The 24605-nt window shown below is 42.7% G+C and overlaps 1 protein-coding gene and 1 pseudogene across 2 annotated transcripts in view; both read right to left on the bottom strand.

The window, feature by feature from the left end:
* Positions 1–24605, bottom strand: part of HASPIN (histone H3 associated protein kinase) — an 854350-nt gene that overhangs the window by 490490 nt on the left and 339255 nt on the right. The window lies entirely within an intron of this gene.
* On the bottom strand, positions 23190–23420 carry LOC138268259 (metallothionein-like; annotated as a pseudogene).

Genomic DNA, 24605 nt, shown 5'->3' with positions numbered 1-24605 from the left:
CCTAGAAGCACAAATGCTGCAGTTTGGTGCAATCACAGCGTTGTGACGGAGTTGCACGGACTCCCAGGTACAGTACCTTAAGCAAAAGTGAAGAAACAGGCCGGTGCATGGAGTCGGGGAGCGAGGAGTCGCTGGTTCTGGTGCTGTGGGGCAAAGGAGCACAGGCATCGTTGAAAGGCGTCTGGTCCTTGCTGTGGAGCAGTGGAGGTGAGGCAGCATCGGTGGAGGTGTCAGTCCCTAACACCTACAGCAGGGTCAAGCAGCTGTGGGGAAACATCACGGGGTCGCAATCACGTCACATCGTCACAAGTGCTGCAACGGAGTCAGGTGTCCCGAACGTCAGTGATACGACACTCCGATCTCATGAGTCCTCAGGACACCAGCGGCTGCAGCTACGTGGAGCCTGCGCTGTCAGTGGGGATGTTGTGCTTCAGCGAGGTCCGCGGCTTCAGGTGCAGGCTGCAGTTGAGGGTTTCGTGTAGTGGCATCCTTGCAAAGTCACTCTGCATCGCCCAAAGTCGTTTCACTGAAATTATCACTAATTTTCACTTCCAGGGGCCCAGGGGCATCTGGTAAGCTACAGTCTACAGCAAGTGAACTCAGAGACTGGTTGGTGAAGCCTTTGCTGTCCCTGAGACTTCACAACATGAGGCAAGCTCAGTCAAAGCCATTAGAGATACCTCTCAAGTAGAAATATACCACAAAGTCCAGTCTTTGTCCTCTTTCAGGCAGAATCAGCAACTGCAGGCCAACCCAGCAAAGCGCAGTTACAGGCAAAGGGGCAGAACTCCTTCTCCTTGGCAGAGGTTCCGTCTGGAATCCAGAAGTAATCTAAAAATCTGGGGTTTTGGGTCCACTACTTATACCCCTTTCTGCCTTTGAAGTTGGCAAACTTCAAAGGAAAGTCTCTGTTGTTCACAAGATCCTGCCTTACCCAGGCCTGGCCCCAAACTCATACCAGGGGGTTAGATACTGTATTGTGTGAGGGCAGGCACAGCCCATTCATGTGTAAGTGACCATTCCTCCCTCCACTCTAGCCCAGATGGGACATCAGGATATGCAGTCTACTCCCCAGTTCCCTTTCTGTCACTGTCTAGTGGCGATTCACAAACAGCCCAACTGTCAGTCTGACCCAGACAGGGAATACACAAGCAGGCAGAGTCACAGAATGGTTTAAGCAAGAAAATGCCCACTTTCCTACAGTGACATTTTCAAACTGAATCTAAAATCCAACTTTGCCAAAAAGTTGCATTTTTAAATTGTGAGTTCAGAGACACTACACTCCTTGTCTCTATCTGCTCCCAAAATGAAACTACACTTAAGTTGTTTGAAGGCAGTCCCCATGTTAACCTATGAGAGAGATAGGCCTTGCAACAGTGAAAAACAAATTTGGCAGTGTTTCACTGTCAGGACATGTAAAACACATAAGTACATGTCCTACCTTTAACATACACTGCACCCTGTCCATGGGGCAATCTAGGGCCTACCTTAGGGGTGCCTTACATGTACAAAAAAGGGAAGGTTTGGGCCTGACAAGTGGGTACACTTGCCAGGTCGAATTGGCAGTTTACAAGTGTAAGCCATGTTTACAGGGCTACTCGTGGGTGGAACAATCAGTGCTGCAGACCCACTGGTAGCATTTGATTTACAGGCCTTAAGCACCTCTTCTGCACTTTACTTGAGACTTACTAGTAAATCAAATATGTCAATCATGGAAAAGCCAATCACCAATACAACTTACACAGACAGCATATGGACTTGAGCACTGGTTAGTAGTGGTAAGGTGCTCAGAGTCCTAAAGCCAACAAAAACAGGTCAGACAAACTAGGAGGAAGGAGGCAAAAAGTTTGGGGATGACCCTGCAAAAAGGGCAGGTCCATCAAAATTAATGCACATTAAATGCAATGTTATTTGTAGCCTATGGACCTTGTTTAATTATTCCTCATTTTATACTCCACTGAGGCTTCTACCGTAAATCTTGCCGTCTTTTTTAATTGACAGATCATGATACATAAACAATTATTATTTAGGGGCCTCAAATTGCTGGGATTTGCTAGGACGTCTGGTAGCTTCAAGCTATAGTGAAAGCCTTTATTTTGCTTTAGTGGCCTAATGCTACACAATCTACATGTGTATGTGACTGTGCTTTAGCTACCACATAGAAATTATCCAAATAGAATAGCTTAACCAGGTTGGTTGACATCATTTTGCTTTCAACTGAATACAGCTTTCTTTGCAAGGAGTTTACTCAGATCATATTTTTTCCACTCAGTCCCTAAAATGGATGTGAAACTTGCAGAATAAAATGAATTATAACCTCTCTTACAGAGAACTTCCCTAACTGTCACTGTATGCCTGCTGGATTCTGCCTCCGTGTACTTTGCGGACCTCTACAATCTCAGCATTCAACTACGTAAACACAAGGCTTAATCATAGATACTACAAAGACCTTAAAGACTCACTTAAATGTACTAATACCGAATTCAATATATAAATATGATGTTTGGTTCCTTGTGCTCATTCATATCCTAATGTTGTTATGGTGAAACACACTCACGTTTTTTCAACTTTAGATTTATACACTAATATTTTGTCTGCTTTTAGCAATACCCTCATCTTCAATGTGATATTTGTAAATTTAGGGCTTAACCCATGCTAGCACATGCTTTTGTACTGCGATGCCAAGTCCTGTTTGCCTTACAGATAATTTCTATTACTTTTATTTGCCCAATATGTGCTTTGTAGGTTATCTCTGATAGGTCTAAATAGTTCAAAATAATATCATTTATTACTAAATCCAAGGGCATCGTTTTTAAACAAAAAAAGAGCAACACTATTGCTCCTTCTGACAGTCCATCTAAACCTCTAGAAATTTCTAGGTACTCAGGTGCAAAACTACATTGACAAAATTATGCTACATCCCCTATTTAATCACTTTCCAACTCTGTACTGAATATGATTCTCAGTGAAATCATGGGTCTTCTGCCCTACATATACACTACCAATACAAAGATAGAACACATTGAAGATAGGTGGGTGGCAATGGAGAAACATACTGTGGATGTAGAAGTAAAAAGTAGTGATACACCAGATGCATCTACTAGAGTTACTAAATTACAATCTGAGGTTAATACAGTGAAGAAGCAGGCTTAAGAAATGCAATATAGAAATCAACTCAATCTGAGACCTAACGGTATTCCAGAGGGAGCTGAAGGGGATAACATTCTTAGCTTCTTAAAATGCTTACTTCATCTCTTTTCATTAGTCAATCTCCAAAGAGCTCATTGACTTGAAAAGAAGTCAGTGTTAGATACCAAACATGGAAAAGTTAGACGAATCATTTTATTTTTAGAAAACGCTTGACTCATTAAAATTATCCAAGGCACAAGTTTACAAAGAGCTGACCAGGTCCAGTAACAAGCCACAGTTGATTACAAGAAAAAATTATCATCTACGAGGCCTACACTGAAAACAGCTAAACATAAGATATGGAATTGTTCACCCATGTTTCCTCACGGTCTCTCAAAAATGTGATAATGTCAAGACAAATACAAGCTTAAAGACCACCTCAGAAACACAGGATGGAAGAAATGGACACATTACTGTTGTGGGTTCATTTTGCACCTTGCTTGGGCACACATATTTTAGCTTAGCTTAGGCATGCAGTCTGTACCCTTTTACCTACATGTGTTCTAATTTCATTTATTCATTTAAGTTAACCTGCGTTTCAGCAGGGATGTTTTATTTTCTTAATCGGATGCGATTCAGTGAAAGTGTTGGTATTATTTCTGTGCACAAAATTTCACCATATACCTCTGCCCAAGGCTGACAATATTGTTGCCACAAGAGTACGTGAACAATCCGACACTTAGGCACATGCCCACGTCAGGCCTATTTCAAGGAACAGAAATGTTTCTCATAAAAACCTTGTACAGGACAAGGGGTAAAAGGGATATCCTTCCATGTTGTATGCCATTTCACTGCTGACCTCAGCCCAGTCTCTGCATTCAACCAAGGAGACGGCAGGCAGACCTCTGCTTTTCAGGTTATGGGATTCAATGCTTTTCTGAAGGACTAAGTACAGACAGATTGGGCATTCACTGCCATGCTCTCGTTCAAGAGTTAGAGGTTAGGTAGGATTCCTATGTAAATGTTATTCTAATTATACTTGGGTAGTTTATGTCCTCTCCCTGGTCGTAACAATCCTAATCCTGCGATGTCTTATTGCCCTAATATTGCCCTAATAATTGCAGCTCATATATTTTTAATCGTAAATTGCAGTCTTTTCAATAAATGTAATGAAAACAATCCTGCATCTTTTCTTTGGCCTATGTGTGTGTGTACGCAACCTTTGCATACGAGAGAAAGGGGTGAGATTTGTCAACCACAACTTGCCAGAGGTCATCAAGTGTCATGCATCAGGCTGCCATAAATCACCTGTACTTTATATGTTTGGGTGAGGAGCTGCAAGCTAGCCAAAAGGGTTGGGCTGACAGCTGCCAAGACTGTGTGGGATTGACCTAGTCACTCACAAGCGGTTGTGCTGCCACCTCAAATCCAGCTGTCTCGTTCCAATAACGAAAGTCCTATGACATAACAGGCTGGTGGTGATTAGCTTCAGTTATGTAAAGTTTGGTGCCTTACAGTATATGTTAAAACTGTTGGTTGTGGGCAGCTACGTAAATGGAATCAACACTGTGTTGTCAGTTCTAGATCTTTACCCTTGAATTGGTTTCCACCCCTTTATATTTGTTTAATCCATCCCTTTGTGGTTTTTCTTTAATATTATACACTATTTTCATTTCTGATCTCATCTTTTCTGTGTATCTCTTAAATAGTTGTCATTTTGTTTTTATTTGAGTATTTACCTATTACCTTGTACAACTTGTATACATTTTGGCTATTTGTCCTCTGTGCATTAAGACCTTGTCTACTAATGTACATATATATGTAGTCCTCCTTTGCTACAATGCATAAAGTAGTATCATGGGAAGTAAGGGATCTAAGGTAACCCCATAAAACAACAAAAGGTTGTTACACATTTATCCAAACTGCATACATCAAGTCTCAATATAACAATGTTGAATCAATGTGTATGTAATGTTTTTATTCATCTGCTATTATTCACAAAAGAAGTGTGGTAAATTTATGTCAACAATCTATAAATGTTGAAGTAGTATCACAGGACCATGAAAACTGCAAATTGTTACCTCTTATATGCCTTTTTAAAGAAAATTAATTTTATCATCTGAAATCTATGTGGTTAGTACTCAATGATACGACTTTCTTGAATAATACTACATTAAAAATGGCCTTGGATGACGAGGAGCATTTTATCATGGCCTTTGATCATGACATTTCTGACCAATTTATTGACCTCTAGAGGCCTTTCTGATTCATGGATAATTTGTGATCCCAAATCTAGATCATATACGTTTTTCCCTATCTCAACACAGTTTCTCATCATGAATTGATTATACCTTTTGTAGGAAAGTACCATCTTGCCTGGCATGTTACCCCCATATTTCACTGTATATATGTTGTTTTAGTTGTATGTGTCACTGGGACCCTGCCAGCCAGGGCCCCAGTGCTCATAAGTGTGCCCTGTATGTGTTACCTGTGTTATGACTAACTGTCTCACTGAGGCTCTGCTATCCAGAACCCCAGTGGTTATGCTCTCTCATTTCTTTCCAAATTGTCACTACCAGGCTAGTGACCAATTTCACCAATTTACATTGGCATACTGGAACACCCTTATAATTCCCTAGTATATGGTAATAAGGTACCTAGGGTATTGGGGTTCCAGGAGATCCCTATGGGCTGCAGCATTTCTTGTGCCACCCATAGGGAGATCTGACAATTCTTACACAGGCTGCCAGTGCAGCCTGAGTGAAATAACGTCCACGTTATTTCACAGCCATTTACCACTGCACTTAAGTAACTTATAAGTCACCTATATGTCTAACCTTTACCTGGTAAAAGTTGGGTGCTAAGTTACTTAGTGCGTGGGCACCCTGGCACTAGCCAAGGTGCTCCCACATTGTTCAGGGCAAATTCCCCAGACTTTGTGAGTGTGGGGACACCATTACACGCGTGCACTATACATATGTCACGACATATGTATAGCGTCACAATGGTAACTCCAAACATGGCCATGTAACATGTCTAAGATCATGGAATTGTCACCCCAATGCCATTCTGGCATTGGGTAGACAATTCCATGATCCCCTGAGTCTCTAGCTCAGACCCGGGTACTGCCAAACTACCTTTCCCGGGGTTTCACTGCAGCTGCTGCCAACCCCTCAGACAGGTTTCTGCCCTCCTGGGGTCCAGCCAGGCTTGGCCCAGGAAGGCAGAACAAAGGACTTCCTCAGAGAGAGGGTGTTACACCCTCTCCCTTTGGAAAAAGGTGTCAGGGCTGGGGAGGAGTAGCCTCCCCCAGCCTCTAGAAATGCTTTAATGGGCACAGATGGTGCCCATCCCTGCATAAGCCAGTCTGCACCGGTTCAGGGATCCCTCAGCCCTGCTCTGGCGCGAAACTGGACAAAGGAAAGGGGAGTGACCACTCCCCTGACCTGCACCTCCCCTGGGAGGTGCTCAGAGCTCCTCCAGTGTGCTCCAGACCTCTGCCATCTTGGAAACAGAGGTGCTGCTGGCACACTGGACTGCTCTGAGTGGCCAGTGCCAACAGGTGACGTCAGAGACTCCTTCTGATAGGCTCTTCCAGGTGTTGCTAGCCTATCCTCTCTCCTACGTAGCCAAACGTCCTTTTCTGGCTATTTAGGGTCTCTGCTCTGGGGAATTCATTAGATAACAAATGCAAGAGCTCATCAGAGTTCCTCTGCATCTCTCTCTTCACCTTCTGCCAAGGAACCGACTGCTGACCGCGCTGGAAGCCTGCAAAACTGCAACAAAGTAGCAAAGACGACTACTGTGACCTTGTAATGCTGATCCTGCCGCCTTCTCGACTGTTTTCCTGGTGGTGCATGCTGTGGGGGTAGTCTGCCTCCTCTCTGCACTAGAAGCTCCGAAGAAATCTTCCATGGGTCGACTGAATCTTCCCCCTGCAACCGCAGGCACCAAAGAACTGCATCACCGGTCCTCTGGGTCTCCTCTCAGCACGACGAGCGAGGTCCCTTGAACTCAGCAACTCTATCCAAGTGACTCCCACAGTCCAGTGACTCTTCAGTCGAAGTTTGGTGGAGGTAAGTCCTTGCCTCCCCACGCTAGACAGCATTGCTGGGAACCGCGTGTTTTGCAGCTACTCCGGCTCCTGTGCACTCTTCCAGGATTTCCTTTGTGCACAGCCAAGCCTGGGTCCCCAACACTCTAACCTGCAGTGCACAACCTCCTGAGTTGTCCTCCGGCGTCGTGGGACTCATTTGTGACTTCGGGTGAGCTCCGGTTCACTCCACTTCGTAGTGCCTGTTCCGGCACTTCTGTGGGTGCTGCTTGCTTCTGAGTGGGCTCTTTGTCTTGCTGGACGCCCCCTCTGTCTCCTCACGCAATTGGCGACATCCTGGTCCCTCCTGGGCCACAGCAGCATCCAAAAACCCTAACCGCGACCTTTGCAGCTAGCAAGGCTTGCTGGCGGTCTTTCTGCACGAAAACACCTCTGCACGACTCTTCACGACGTGGGACATCCATCCTCCAAAGGGGAAGTTTCTAGCCCTTGTCATTCTTGCAGAATCCACAGCTTCTACCATCCGGTGGCAGCTTCTTTGCACCCACAGCTGGCATTTCCTGGGCATCTGCCCACTCCCGACTTGATCGTGACTTTTGGACTTGGTCCCCTTGTTCCACAGGTACTCTCGTCTGGAAATCCATTGTTGTTGCATTGCTGGTGTTGGTCTTTCCTGCAGAATTCCCCTATCACGACTTCTGTGCTCTTTGGGGAACTTAGGTGCACTAAGCACCCACTTTTCAGGGTCTTGGGGTGGGCTATTTTTCTAACCCTCACTGTTTCCTTACAGTCCCAGCGACCCTCTACGAGGTCACATAGGTTTGGGTTCCATTCGTGGTTCGCATTCCACTTCTAGAGTATATGGTTTGTGTTGCCCCTATCCCTATGTGCCCCCATTGCATTCTATTGTGACTATACATTGTTTGCACTGTTTTCTATTGCTATTACTGCATATTTTGGTATTGTGTACATATATCTTGTGTATAATTGCTATTCTCATACTGAGGGTACTCACTGAGATACTTTGGCATATTGTCATAAAAATAAAGTACCTTTATTTTTAGTATATCTGTGTATTGTGTTTTCTTATGATATTGTGCAAGTGACACTAGTGGTACTGTAGGAGCTTCACTCATCTCCTAGTTCAGCCTAAGCTGCTCTGCTAAGCTACCTTTTCTATCAGCCTAAGCTGCTAGACACCCCTCTACACTAATAAGGGATACCTGGGCCTGGTGCAAGGTGTAAGTACCCCTTGGTACCCACTAGAAGCCAGTCCAGCCTCCTACACCTTTACAAACAAATCTATTACTACAAATAGTATCAAATCAAAAATTGTTTCTATTTTCAACCATGTTACTATGACAGTATCTTTAAAGTAGTTTCTTTTGGGTTCAAAATCCATAAAAACACCATACATCATAGTAAAAACAATCAACTAAAATCATTGCAACCGAGAAGCAAATCAAAAAGAAGAAAATGGTGCATAGCAATACACAGTACATGTCCAAGCTAGAAACATCAGTCAACATTACACTGGGAGACCATCGCAATTGAGTAGGACTATGCAAGTACTCATTTAAGAACATTACCAAAATGTCATCAAGTGCAAATGCAAGGGAGTAGACTGTTAATGAACAACAATCAAATGAGACTGCACCTACATTGTCTTAAAGTACAAAGAATACAATGAGTTCAAGACAAGCATTACATTACAAGAATTCACGCATAGCAAGATAACCATAATGGGTCTATGGTCAACCTTGGCATAGAAGCGTTATTATAAATATTCGGAGGATAAGAAGTTAGTCACATTGACAGAGCATTTCATTCATGTCAAATCTCATCATTTTCAGCACATGTTCTACTCTCCTAATACCTAGTGAAAGACACATTGGTTAAATCCACTTCTTACGGGGGATTGCATAGGCTCTGCAAAAGAAAAGAAAATGGTGTAGTCTCACATCCTCTATTTTGCAAGAAGGGCATAAAGTGCTGTTACAATAATTAGTTCCCCAACGGATGCAGAAAATATTGATGGGCCAAGTTCCATATTTGAATTGAATAAACAACTGCTTGGCTAAAGGACAAGTGATATTGTCCAAAAAAGGCTCGAAAGATGGAAACGTTTTAAAATCTAAAAAAACAGTCAGTCTGGCTGCCCAGATTACATTTCGGCAACGCCTCTTCTCACAAGATCAACTTTAGTCTGTATTTTACCATAGATCCAGGAATGAAGGAGGCATCCGCAGGGGAGTTCCAAAGGGCAGCTAAAGCGAGCTTGAAAATCATATCCTTAAACGTTTGCCAACAAATTTTCAGACAGATATCCAGGCAAATTAATTTGTCAATGGGGAGCCTATATGGTGCCAACTCATCACTGAACCACAATCTATGGCAATTTAGTGAAGTTCTAAATGTGTTCACTAAAGCTATTGGAAAAAAAACCACATTTAAAAACTACAGTAATCGGGGGGTGGTTTGTGGAAGATTTAACAAAGCCCTCATGAATTTATTTTCTGCTACTATAAAGTTTTTAGCCGTGTTATGGCTACAGAGCACTGCACCATAAAGGGCAGACCCCATTGCATTTTATAGCCAAAATAAACACATCTACTGGTCATCCCTAGGTAGGGAAATTAATAGGAGATGCCACTACAATAATTATCTTTTTTCCTGATGATTCGGCAAAAACATCTTCATTTTCCAATGTTAATTTTTCATATTAATAAGCCTGAAAATACATCCTTATCTAATAATCGGTAAATGTCTAACACTGCAGTAAGACCTGTTTTATCTATTGCACACAAAAGGTCTACTTGAAACACCTGGAACATATTTGTTTTTAGTAAATGAAATATTTGGAAGTTTTGTATTTCACATTGAAAACCACCCGGATGTTGTCTGACTTTGTTGCTGCAAAGTCTGAACTAAACAAAATTGCTTCCCGAACTGTCCAAATAATTTGTAAAAGCTCAATATTTTGGGGGCAAAAACAAATCTGGTAAAATGTTACTAAACTATTTAAAAAATAATAAGAACGTATACTTATTAAAAGCTTATTAAATCAGACGGATAACAGTTTCTGCCTCTAACAAAGACATTGCTAAAACATTTGAGTAATATTATAAACTTTTGTCTACAAAGGATACCCAACCTTTTAAATGTGAATTTAAAAATTATTTCTCGAACATTACTTAATTACAGAATCTTTAGAAGGTTAAATTACTTAACAGGAAGTCAAAAATGCTATCTCCTTCCTCAATTAAGCTAAAGCTCTGGGTCATGATGGACTTTAAATATATTTAATTAGCCCCATTTCTGATTAATTAAATCCCACATTGCTTGAACATTTTAACTCTTACATGTGAAGAAAAATCAAAAATCTTTATTTGGAAGTGGTCACCACACGTTTTCTTAAACAAGATAAATATCGCTCATAACATAAGAACATCAGGCAACTATGTTTGAGAAATAGTGATTGTAAGATGTATGATAAAAAATTGACAATGAGGCTAGAGTCTTTTATTCAGTTTCTTATCAATCCTGAACAGTATGGTTTTATTACGGCCTGAATGCCTTTAGACAATGATACAGTCTTCTCACATTTTATACTGAAATCATCTTTAAGCAACCATTGGTTGCCAAGGAACTTAATGTTGACAATGTTTTTGACAAAATGATTTGGGCTTTTTTTAGGTTTCGCCTGCACAGCACTTGAGCTGTGCTTGTGAAATCTATTGTGTTTAATATAAATCTTAAACAGGGCTTACATTCCACCCTCACCTTTCACTGGTTCATGTGCTTGCCACTTACTTTTCCTCTGTTTCTATTGGCTGTTGCACACTATTTCCTGTTGTTCCTCGTGTGTTTGCTCCTATTAGTTTCCTGAGGGCAAAGTACTATTTTCATCTGCTTTGCAGGAACTTCTTTGTCAGCGCCTCTGCATGCTTCGAGCAGCACACTCACTGGTCCCCCAGGGCTAAAGCAGGTACCCATTCTAGTACTCCCTTCAGAACAACTCCTGAAGTGCTGCATGTTTTTGAAGGGCTCTCTGCTCTGTTTGGAAAACAAAAACATTTCTGATGTCCGATGCTTTCTTTGGCCAATCAATACTTTCTTCTCTTGCTCAAGCCTTCCCTAGCTGTAGCCAATGAGGACTAGCTTTATTTGAACTCAGCCCCCCAGGCCCAAATGAAGCCAGGAAACTCCAAGAACGTAAAAGAGCCCCCAACGACGTAAAGAAAAGTGCGCCATACGCTCAAGCAGTCATGTGATTCTGTGATTTCTTGGGTTGACAAGGGATCATTCCTTTAATGAGATCTAGCCTCTGACTTGTGACGCACTTCCTTTCTAGTTGTTTATTCACTGTAGCATCCAAGTGAGTATGCATGGCTGTTAACATTTCTACAGCACTCGTTCCTTCCGTATATCATTTTGGCACTCCAGTGTTAAAGCAAAGTCACGCATATTCTTGACTGGGTGTTCTCCTCAGCTTGTCAAAGTTGATAACTTGGCTTCCTGCTATCAAAACTGCCGAAAGATGAGTTAAACAGAGCAAGGTTGGCAGGAAGAAGCAGATTACCCCAGGCAGCTCGTTCGGATTGTTAGCCGATTCAGGTCTGCAGCAACTCACTGGTCTTGGAACCTACCCTGCTGAAAATGTCTTCACTTTGAACAGGTAGTAAGTACCAGGTTAGCTGCGGATCAGAAGTAACGCAGAGAAAAGACTTGCTGTCTGGCCTGTATTTTACCGTCCTGGTCTGTATTTTTATGTCATGAACAGTAGAACTAACAGGGACAACAATCTGTTACATTTGCTATTTCAACCCTTGAAAACGTTATAACCTTTAAGTACCAGGCACATGAAGAAATTAAGCGTTTTTGAGAGCTGTTTAAATGAATTCTAAATGGTTATTAAAGCAAAAAGAAGGATACTTATAAACAAATTGTTAGGATTTAAAATAATTTATATTCAGTTTTCCGCAATTGGTATTTTCCCTAGAAACTTGTATTGTTTTCTCTGAAAGATGGCACAATATAATCCACACCAGGAGTGCATAGTCCATAGGGCTGACCTAACTACATCAATATGATATGCATTCTGTACACTAACTTGAAAGCATGTATTTTTATTAAGGGATATTTTTTCTCATATTTTAATTTACTGTGTGGAACTAGACAAAACTGTTGAATTTTCCCTTTACTATGTGTTCTATGTTTTGAACCATTTCCAGAATCTTTTCCGAAAAAAAGTCTTAAATTAGGAGAGTCAGTTGTAATGATGAAAATGTTATTGTTTCAGCCCTGCTTGTATTTTACTCTGCATAGCAACAGTTCTTAAAATTTTGACTTTGGTGGACCCTCTCTGGTGCACTATTGGAAGTCTGAGACCACCTCCTAAGCAATTTCTAGGATTTAGACCTCAAACAGATACACAAAACTAGAGAAAAAAGAATACGTCAAACAAATTAACAATTTATGAACTATTTTCAATAATTCACAAAACATTTATAGGCATTCAGAGTCAAATGCAAAAATCAAAATTGTAATGGGCCGGTCGGAGCCTTTTGGTTTATTTTTATTTCTAAGAGACAAAGCAATGCGCTAAATTGTTTAGGAGAAATTGGGTTTTTGATTGACTGGGGTGTAAGCACTGGTCAAGCAACAAACACAATCCCTTGCAGGGTGAACCACAAAAAGTCACCAAATAAACCTGTGCTTCACTCTAGGTAGTTTGGCACAACAGCAGTGAGGCTTAACTTACAGGCAATATGTAAATTATTTATCCATCACACAAACAGTGATAAAGTGAAAACACAACACAAGAAAAATCCCAAACAAATTTATAAAGAGCAATTTTTAAACAATTATTGGACACCAAAAATTTCAATCAGTAGAACCGGAGTTCTAAATTTTTATATTTTAAAGATTAAAATAGTGCCTAAAAGATCAAAGCGCCACCCGCAGACATCTGGTTGTGCTAGTCCAGGTCAAAGTCGAAAGTTATGGCTAACTGTGATGGAGTTTGGTTTGGATACAAGCAGTGGACTAGGCACCGTCAGTGCTTACTTTTGGACTAAGAAATATTTTGAGAGAAAAATGTCTGAGAAGGTGCAAGTTCAGTGGAGCAAGACTGCAGGAGTGTCTGAGGATGGAGTATCATTATCGGATAGTCCTGGGTCAAAGCCTCAGTGAAGATTCCTACGTTCGGACTTCGTCGCCGAAATGGAGGGCTGAAAATTCCAGACAGTCCAATGAGGTCAGATACACCGAAAGAACCGCTGAAACAGATTTTCTGCTGTAGACAAGAATGCAGTGGGAGAAGCTACAAAGTAAGTCCAACCGGCAAGGCACTTCGGACAGATAGACAAGCGGGTTGGGTCCAGTGTCCTCCTGGTTCCTCGGAGCACTTTTCGGTCAAATTTCATATAAGTCTTAGGTTTTGGAAAAAGGCCATCTGGGTACTTTTAGCACCACAACCAAGGGTCTAGGAGCGGATGGATACATCTTAGGGGTTCCCTATCACTGAGACTTGGTCCAGGTGTGGGTTTAAGTTGGTGGAAGCCTGCTATGTCCCTGTGGTTCTGAACAGGAGGTCAGCAAACTAGCCCTTGGAGTCACCTCTGGTAGTCATGGGTGCAGGTGCATATGCAGGGCTGGCCTCTAAGGGTTGAGGGCAGGCTCTGAGAATCAAGGCAGTCCTTCGAGGTACAGCAGAAGTCAGAGAGTGCACAGCAGGAGGCAGTCCTTCGAATTCTTCCAAAGGTCCAGTAGTGAACTGAAGAGTAGATCTGAAGGTCCTATTTTCATACTCTGGTGACATTTCCTTGATGGTGGAAGAAGTTTCTGGAAAGGGTGTTTGAAGTTCTTGGAATTCCCAGACTCACCTGCCCTAGTTCCAAGCTAGCTGCAGTGAAAATACAGGGTTGTTAGGCCTACTATGAGGAAACAGGACAAAGTCTATTCGGGTGCAAGCGCGCTCAGCTCCGCCTAGACATCATGCAGTTGATGGCCCTTTGAGGCTCAGCCAATCTCATTATTGTGTGACAGCTACACCCAGTCATGTGCCCCATGATAGGCTGCCGGTACAAAGGGCTAATGGAAGGAAGATGCCAATTTTCTGAAAATGACATTTTCAAAATTGTAATGAAAAGGAGAAAAAAAAAAAAACACAGACTTTACAATTAAAAAGGGTTTATCAATACAATTCCATAGGTACCAAACATGCAATATCTACTTTGTCTCAATTAAGAATTACAGCTTACTAACTGTAATACTGAATCCCTAATGTTCTCTTACGTGGGCGTCACAGTTGAGAAAAATAAATGTGGACGTTTTTCACTACCAGAACACGTAAAAACAGCACCCTGTCCTAAAGGCTTCCTAGGGCCTGCTTTAAGAGTGACCTATATGTAATTAAAAAAAAGAGTTTAGGGCTTGGCAAGGGAATTTAAATGCCAAGTCGAAATATAAGTGTGACATTGCATCTAGGCTGCAGTGGCAAGCCTGGGACAAGTTTTAGAGCGCTACCTAGTTGGGTGGCACAATAAGTGCTGCAGGTCCACTTATAGCATTTTATTTACAGGCTATGGGTATATGGTATACCACTCTACAAGGTATTTACAAGTAAATTAAATTTGCCAGTTGGGTATAAACCAATATAACCATTTTAGAAGAGGGAGCACAAGCACTGTTTAGCAGTGGTAAAGTGCACGGAGTCCTAAGGCCAACAAAAACGAATTCAGCAAAAAGTAGGAGGAGGAAGGCAAAAGGTTTGGGGGTGAGCCTGTAGAGAAAGCCAAGTCCAACAATATTGTTTTGTCTTTTTTAAACCCAATGCATCCTTTTGTTATAGACTAGCGCTTCAATTGATTAAGGCCACCTATTATCCATACTATTGTTTGCTGTACAAGTGTTGCTGACAGGAATCAAGCTAATGATGCCAATGGAATTTTTTGCCACCAATAACAAATTCCTACACATTTACAGTGTGTTTTAAAATGTTCAGTTTTACATTTTATGTTACTTTCATTCATTAATTTGCTAATATTATTTAAATTACTAAAGAGTGGGGAGCCTCAGGGTTCCACTGATCACAGATTAAGAATCACCGGTATATACAACATCCCAAATCTTCCCTACAAATTTTTATCTGAAGTTACATTTTATTACAAGGCATCCGACTCGAAACTTAGTTATGATTAAACAGAAGCCATGTACCTTAATGTTTAAAGGTACCAACTACCATTGGAACCTTAACTCTACCTTGATTGGCTGGGAATATAGATGTGACTCATGCTCAGCACAGTGATGATTTTTCAATAAAATGGATGGCTTGTTTGTGCAAACCGCAATTTGTGTGTTTTTATTTCAGAATATTCGCACTGTAGTGCAGCTGAGCTTATCTGGTTGGAGTCTTTTACAACTTGAAGGGCCCGATTTTGCCTGGAATTGATGTGTAGAAGGGTGAGAGGATGATTGAGTAGTCAGTGGGCACTTCATCTGTAGTACTGATGAATGTGTGGTAGTTCCCTTTTTTCTCTTTTTGTGTTTCAGTGATATCCAGGTTTTCTATGTCCTGTGGAGAACCACTAAGTTATGGGGATTTGAAACGCGTCGCAATATTGGAGCGGGTGGAGAGCACTTTTGAAGACTAATGGGCCTTCAGGGAAAATTCAAAACAATGATTAATACACAACTACCCCTAGTGGTGCCACACAAAAAATAATTAGTACATCAGTGCCTCTACTATGTGCTCCTGGGTGTCCAGCTGAATTTTTTTTATTCCAATCCAACTCTTTTTTGTGTCTTGCGATTTGGTCCAGAACCTAGATCCATTTCTCTTTCCATTCTTGTATGAACGTATGTTATGTTCAAGATTATTGTGTCTGCTTTAAATGTTGAATGTTGTGCCAATGTATTCGCGAAGGTGTGTTTCATTGTTTGTTTCCTTCTTGTATTTTGACAGATATTGTATATATTGAGTGTAATGCAAACTGTACATGAATGAGATTGTTGTGGGAGCGACAATTGTTTTGAGCCCTCAACATTTGAGAGAGAGAAAAAAAAAAAGAAAAAAAAAAAGGAAACAGTACCATAATCACATCGGGACCAGCCGACAGGAACAGATTAACTAGAATCAATCTGTGCTTTATCTGTGCGCCACTAAATTGGCTGGACATTACATCTGACCAGCACTGGCCAATTAAGGAGGCTGCAAAGAATAGGGTCACTAAAGAGAACATATGGTAAGCAATAACAAGGTTCTAAGCCCTTTTGGTATTCAAAAGTGTATTGTAAGCAAGATGCCTGTGCTAGCGTATGCACTCGAAGGCTCAACCTTAAAAATGTCAGGTGTTAAATTGAATTTTTGGAATCTGATATAGTTTAAAGTAACCTGCACTCTTGAACTGAACCTGAATGTATTTCTGGACCCCTTTCACTTTTGGACACAATTAACTGCACTGGCCACTATAAAAAAATTAAATATTTTATTTCCATTGCTTTTCAGCAAATCACCTCATGTCAGAAAGGCTTTTCTGAACTGTCTTTTCTTTCCTCATGGAATGGAGTCACAACATTGATATTATGTGACTTACACCAAAAACTCATTAATAGATATTTTGGTTACTGTTAACTAATTCTTATCAAGAATATATATTTGCATTCAATAGTCTTGTTACCAAGATGGCATTTTTGATCCTCCGTGAAATATTTCATTTATATTGTCTCAATTTGTCTTCTTCTATGAACACTTTTCCAACTACATTGGTATAGAAATGTATAATGAAACTCATTAGATTTAATCCTATTTGACCTCACTTTTTTCGTTACCTTTCTCCCCTTTTCTCTATTTTCTTTCTTCCACAGCATATTTTTTCCTATTAATTTTGTAAGCCTTTCACATTAAACATTTTAATTGTTCAAAACACTTTCTGAATTTATTTTGATACAAGTATCATTTTGATTAATTGCAAATTACGGATATGCCATAGTGTTTAATATTATTGTTACTGTCTTATAATTGTATTAACTTCATTAATGCTCTTGTTTTTGAAAACCTAATCCTCAATAAAATTGTTAAACAAAAAGGATGGTTAAGATTCTAATATTAGAAGCGGTTTTGCCTGACACAGTATCACATCTGTTCAATATAAACACTGATTTTGACCATACAATTATTTAAAATGCAATAACCCCTTTCAACAGTTTGAAAAGTACAGTCATCACAAAAAAGCAGTCATTAGAAATTTTGTTGAATTCCAGTCCCTATTTGAATGCTATTACTGAAAGGAACTGTGTAACTTATGATTAGTTATAACAATATTTAAGATACAGAATAATCAATATACTTTATTTCTGTCTTCCATCTCTATTACCAATTCAATGATCGGTCTGTTATCACGCACCATTTACACACTAAAAATTGATGTAATAGTGGCAAGACGTATTGTGAGAAAGGTTACATGTTTGAACTGAAATGAGTTGATGTGAATCACATTTTGTGTAAAGAACAAGTTACTTACCTTCAGTAATGCCTTATTTACTAGAAACTAACAAGCTGCAGATTACTTACCTTAGAATTATCTCCAGGCATCAGAATGAATCCTGACATTTTTCGTGAGCAGCACCCCTGTGCACCAGTAGGTGGTGGTGTTTGGCTCCGCATGCAGCGTCGTCCACGCCGGAAAAGACATGCACAATGCCTATATAGACGCATCCCCAGCACACTGACGTCAGCTTCTTTTCGTGGCTTTCCACGTAATGAGTGTGAAGTCACAAAGAACACTGACCACTAGTGTGGAAAACTAGGGCCCTGAAAGGAGAACAGCTCTGTCCCTAAAACTTCATTCAGAGAGCGGGAAGGATTGATGGGTCGGTAAGGAATCCGTAGCAAGAGTATCTACCAGATATAGTGTTACTGAAGGTAAGTAACATGTTCATCTAATGGAGACCTCTAGCCATAGATTTCTTACCTTAGGATAGATACCCAAGTAATACCTGCCCGGAGGTGGGTGTGCAAAACAATTTCACGTGTGGAGGTTTTGCAGGGTTGAACAGGCAAAGTGTCTGTACCAACAGATATGCCTGTCCAGGCAGTTGTGTTCTTTGAACATGTGCAAAGAAGCCCACGTTGCTCCGTGGCGAATGTCTACCACTGGAACTCTGCACGCTAACACGCTGGTCACAGCTTTGGCTCTGGTGAAATGTGCATGCAAGCCCTGACCTAGTTGCTTCTTGGCCAGTGCAGCAAATCTTTTTATAGAGCACAATCCATTGATAGATCATCCACTTCTGCACGGCAAGTCATTTCTTTGCTCTGACATACCTGATGAAGTGGTGGCCCTCCACCCAGAATTCTTGTGCGGTCAAGGAATACCGACAATGCTCTTTTCAGGTCCAAATGGTGAAGTCGTTGCACCTCCTTGGAGGGATGAAGCAGACTGTAAAAATTAGGCACAATGATGAACTGACTTCGATAAACGGGAGTGACCACTTTCAGTAGAAGGTACGCTCTCATACAAAGCACAAGTTTATCTGTGTAGATTTTAAATTATGGAGGCTTGGATGACTAAGCATCAAGCTCGCTGACCCTCCCGGCAGATGATATTACCACGAGAAAGGCCCTATTGTTGGTAAGGAGCCTGAGAGGGCAATTGTGAAGAGGCTCAAAGGGAGCACACAAGGAAAGTGAGAAGACTGAGGTCCCAGCTGAGGAATATCGAAAGAAGGTAGGAACAGATGTTGCAAACTGTTCAAGAAGCTATTCGTAATAGGGGATTTGAAGAAAGGAGGCTGGTCAGAAAAGCGCATAAAAGCTGAGATAGCAGAAAGATACCACTTTAAATTGTGCCAAGCAGAGCCCTGCTGGGCAAGAGAAAGAATAAAGTGAAGAACCTTAGAAAGAGCATCAGAAAGTTGATCAATGTGTCTTTCTACACACCATGCCACAAATCCTCCCCAACAGCAGACATATACCATCTTGGTGGAAGGACACCTGGCTGGCAAGATATCGTGGCAAACTGGTAACTGCTGCCGCTCAATCTCCAAGCAAGAAGGTGAAGAGACAGGTGAAGAACCCTCCTATGCTGATCCAAACTGGCAGCCAGGTAAGAGGACTGATGGCCATGCTCAAAAGCTGGGGATACCAAACTCTCTCTGCCTAATCTGGAGCCACAAAGATGACTTGAGCCCCAGTCATTACTGATCTTCTTGAGAACTTTGGACAGAAGCAATATGGGGGGGAAAAGGTGTACTGGAGGCTTGAGCTTCATTTGAGATTAAAAGCATCTCCAAGTGAGAGCCACTTTGGAAATTACAGCCCGCAAAACTGCTAACATTGCACATTCTCTGCAGATGCTAACAGATCTAACCAAGGCTTTCCCATCTCTTGAAATACCTGGCACCACCACCGGATGGTGACATCATTTGTAATCCGCTAGGCATCTTCAATTGAGTTTGTCCTCCCTGACGTTAAGACAGCCCGCCAGGTGTTGCTCCACCAGGGATATGCCACCCATGTCCAGAGACAAAGGGACTCTTGAAAAACGGTCCACAAACCCACCACATCCTGTTTGTTGCAGTACCACATGGTGGTGGTGTTGTACACGAACATCTGCACTATCCTTCACCTGACGAACAGCAGAAAGGCTTACAATGCCAGCCAGATCGCTCAGAGTTTCCAAAAGGTTGATATGAAGTCCGAATTCCACTAAAGACTAGAGGCCTCTGATCACCACCACTCCTGAATGGCTGCCCCAGCCCAGTAGTGGGGCATTTTTCTTTATGCTGAGATCTGGTTGGGGAAGGAGGAAGGGTCTGCCCCTGACCCAATGGCAGTTTGTGAGCCACCACTTCAGATTTTTCGCAGTACCCTCCGAGAACTAGACCATATCGGTGAGATTTACCTGATACTGCACTACTGGAACTTCAGGTTCCACTGCACAGCCCACATAGGCCAGTAGGCATGGGTTTCTAGCAGGCTGCAGGAGGCATTGAGTCTAGCAGCCTCAGTCTCACTGAAATTCAGGATAGGCCGAAACATTGGTATCATAGCCTGAATATCCTGGACTCGCAGTTTACAAGAATAAACCTGAAACTGCACTGTGACCAGACAGCTCCGGCGAAAGGAAGCATCTGAAAGATTCACGTGTTACTTCAGCAAGTTTATAGTGAACTTCAGCAATCACAAGAGGTCCACCATAGTTTGGAAATCAGCGCCAACCACCTGGGGTAAATCCACCTTCAACAGCCAGTCGTTGAAATAGGGAAAGACTGGTACCCTTGATCTCCGCAGATGATCTGCGAGCACTGTCATCACCTTGGTGAACACCCGAGTGGTGCTGGTAAGGTCAAAGGGAGCACGGTGGACAGAAAGTGGTTCGGGCTGACTGTGAACCACAGATCACACCTTTGGGCAGGAAGGACAGGGATGTGTAAGTACACGTCTTCCAAGTTCAATGTTACCATCCAGTCTCCTGAGTTCAGGCTGGACAAGAGTTGAGCGAGCTGAGCATTTTGAACTTTTTTTGAGGAAATAACTAAGAGGGTACAGCTCTAGGATACAACTAAGGCTTCCATCCTCTTTTGGCACAAGAAAATAGCAGGAATAGAAACCATAATCCACTTCTGGAGTTGACACTCTCTCTTTGGCTCCCGTGGCCAAGACAGCTGTCAATTCCTGGCAGAGAAGAGATGGGTGGTGCTTCGTGCACCTCTCCTAAGTAGGTGGCATGAGGGGGAGGGGTAGTTATGAAGGGGACTGAGTAGCCCATTCGGACAATCTGCAAAACTCACGGTCTGATGCTATAGACTGCCAGTGTGGCAGGTGATAGCGGATCCTGCCCCCCAGTCGGTTCCCTAGATGGTAAGGCTTCCAATTGTGTTGGACTGGTCCGGCCTCTGGCTGCCTGTGGGTACCAGGTTTTTGGCCACATAGAGGTCAGGAAACGTGCGCACCACAGTGGCTAGGAGGGTACAGACGTGGCTGGAAGCACCTTCTATGGCCACAAAAGGACTGAAAGGCTAATTAAGGGTGACAAGGGGGCCATGGAAAGGCCCAAGTACTTTGCAGTAGCCCTACCTTTCTTGAAAAGCTCCAGTGCTGAATGTACCTTGTCTCAGAAGAGACAGGAGCCAACAAAGGACATTTCCATAAGCAGTGGCTGAGTGCAACTAGTTGAAGTTGCAGACATGCATCAATGAGTTATTTAAAGCAAACTCCTCTTGCCAAAATAAGAGAAAAATTAAAGCTTATCCTTACTATACATTATTTGCCTGTGAATTTCTATGCACATGTTGATGTTAAAGAATTATCAAGTAGTGATATGAATAACTTCCATATTAATTGGAGATTTAAAAAGGAGCAGATATTTATTTTCTCGCCACTGTACGCCACTTCATCGTACACCACTCCTCTATGCCATTCTACTCTATAAGCATTCCACTGCCCGACTCAAGTGTATGCAATTCCTCTATGCGCCACTCCACTGTGCATCGCAACACACTACATTTTTCCACTTTACACCACTGCGCTATATGCAACACCAATCTATACCATAATATGCTATTTCACTGTATGCCAGTCCACACTACCACACTCCACTCTATGCCACTGCAGTTATAGTTAATATAGTGTGGCAAGTAAGGTGAACACAATGCATATACAGGTGCGGGACAGAGTAATTTGAAGATGGTATGTAAATTATTAATGTAAGTTATAGCTATAACTTTAGGATTTCTAACATTTGACTAGTTAAGGATGGGTTTTTATACGAAGAAAAACATATTCCAATCTATAACTTATCCCTCAACTTTGGCTTTTTCAATTAATACATTATCTTACTGTGGATCAAGGGTGGCAGAGGGTATTTCAATAACTTTGACAGCCTCAGTCCACTCAAAGTGATTATATTTACAAATATTCAAATGTAGATAAGTGCCTCTTATTACATGGTCACCCCCTCACCCCCGTACAAACACTTTATGTCTTGTTTCTGGTGTGATTTTGACTGTTAGTGCACTGGGTCCTGCTAACCAGGCCGCAGTGCCAGGTCTCTTTCCCCAAAAATCGCAATTGTTTTGCATGATTGGCAAACTCTTCAGCTACCACTGTAAGTCCCTAGTAAATGGTACCCCTGGTACCTAGGGCCTGAAGTACTAAGAAAAGTCTATGAGGACTGCAGCACCAATTGTGCCACCCTTAGGGAATCCTCACCAGTCCCTGCTTGTGCTGGTGCAGGCTAAATTGAAAACATGATCAGTCACACATCCCTGTGTGCCAGGTACTTTAACACTGCATGTGCCAGGTTGCCCCCCGCTGCCCACCCCGACCCCCGAGGCAGGGTGCATCCAGGCATATGTGAGGGCATATATGCATGAGCATATGCCCCTATGTCTCTGTCGCTTTTGACACATAGTAAGTGCACAGGGAAGCCATTTTAAATGCATGTGCTGGACACTGGTCATTACAAGTTCCCCAAGTACATGATGGATTCTCTGAATCCTGGGATGTTTGGTATCAAACATCTCATAGTAATAAACCCTTACTGACCCCACAAATGGTTTTATGCACACAGAGGGCCCCTTAGAGGTGCCCCCTGAAAAGCTAACCAGGTACTGGTGTGTTCACTGACTGGTCCAAACCAGTGCAGCCACCCTACACTGAGTTCTGGCCCACTGAGGTGAGAGACAACTCTCTTGGAAGCTCAGAACAAAGGCCTGCTCTGGGCAGAGGTGACAACACCTCATCCAGAGCAGGATGGACATTCCAGGGTGGGGAGCTTCAAAGGCCTTGCTGCCTATGAAATGTAATCCAGATCTCTCCAAATGGCGGAGATGACCAATCCCCCCCCATCAAGTTTGGTTACTTTATCAGTAGAACATTTATGTACAAAGTTATAAAAATCTAAATTAAAGATTGGTCACTTGCACAATAACGAAAATATAAATCAAAAAGTACAATTCCTCATGTGTTAAAGCTCCACTCGATAAGCCAATCTGCAAATTAGGTGCAACAGCTGCATTTCTCCATTGATTCTCCTTTGCACACACACAACCCTGGCCACACTTATCACATTCACCAGGGCAACAGGAACAGCAGCGTTTTTTGCAGGATTTACATTTGCAGTTCTCACACTTGCATGACCCCGCACATGAACACGAGCCACTGGAAGCACAGCCGCAGTCTTTAGGGTCCATGTTTTGCAGCAGGTGTCGGCCACGGATTATCAACCTAATACTCAAAAGCCACTGCAAGGTAACACTAATGCAAATGCGACCCAGTTGGCGTTGCGCACTCCTCTTATTTATGCCCACATGGGATTGAGGCTGTGTGTAAAATCAAATGCAGCACTGCACAAGAACCCTCCCCCTTGTCCTGACCCCAGTTTTAGCAGAAGCACAGGTGGGAAATTAGGCAAATTAGGAGGTGTACCATTTTATGCCAGTCCCACCCCTAAGGTGAACGAGCTGAAGTGGACACTATTTTTTAAATTCCTCCATACTGTTTCAAAGGAATGAGGCCACTAATGTTAGGGTTATGCCCCCTTCCCAGCGGGAGTTGTCATATGAAGGATGTAGTCACCCTAAATGTAATCAGCCCTTTGGCTACCGCTTGGCACTCCATGTAACACCCCTAAATTGATAATTTAGGTGGCACCCCTGAAATCTAGAACGCCGATCCGGACTACCTACGAAGAAAAAGGACAAAGAGTCACCCCGCAGAAGAGGGAGAAGCAGCAGCTGACCCAGTACCAACCCTTCCGGCCTGCCAACTGACCTCAACGGACTCTGCAAAGAAAGACTTGTCCTGCAGTTGCACCTTCAAGAAATCCAGGAAGTCTGCCTGCCTTCTAAAAAGACTCAGACTCCTGTGGGCAGCGGACCTACTCAGCAACAAAGTATCTAACGAGGACTCTGCAGCCTGGAAACCAAACACCTGAAGTGACCTCTGCACCAGACGACCTCGACCTGGTGAGAAGCCCACCAACGGTGCCAGCAGGGCTCCCCAACTATCCTGAGCCCGCGTCCCCCAAAGTCTTCCCTCTCATGGACTCATCCAAGTTGCCTGCCCCTTCCTGCAGGCCTCCTCTCCCACAGTCTGGTGGTGAGAAAAAACCTGACACCTGACGCCAACTAAGGAGGGCCACTGGTGCCAGCGACATCTCCAGGCTCCCCTGAGAACAAGTCCACCTTGGTTTACCACCTGCTGAACTCCCCAACAACACCTGCAGCCTCGACACACAGGACTCCCAGATAGCGAAAAATCCAGGACGCTGAGACCCAACACCAAAGGACACCCTGCATCCGTCACCCCTGGGTCCCGGAGACAAGCACCAACGGTGCACCTACCTTTCTGGACATCTCAAGTCTTCAACTTACCTGCTTGTCATCCCTAACTGGCTTCCTAGCCAGAGCCTGC

The sequence above is a fragment of the Pleurodeles waltl genome, chromosome 12, assembly GCF_031143425.1.
Source record: "Pleurodeles waltl isolate 20211129_DDA chromosome 12, aPleWal1.hap1.20221129, whole genome shotgun sequence".
NCBI classification, from domain to species: Eukaryota; Metazoa; Chordata; class Amphibia; order Caudata; family Salamandridae; genus Pleurodeles; species Pleurodeles waltl.
The sequence above is the reverse complement of the archived record's forward strand: the minus strand, read 5'-3'. Positions and strand labels throughout refer to the sequence as shown.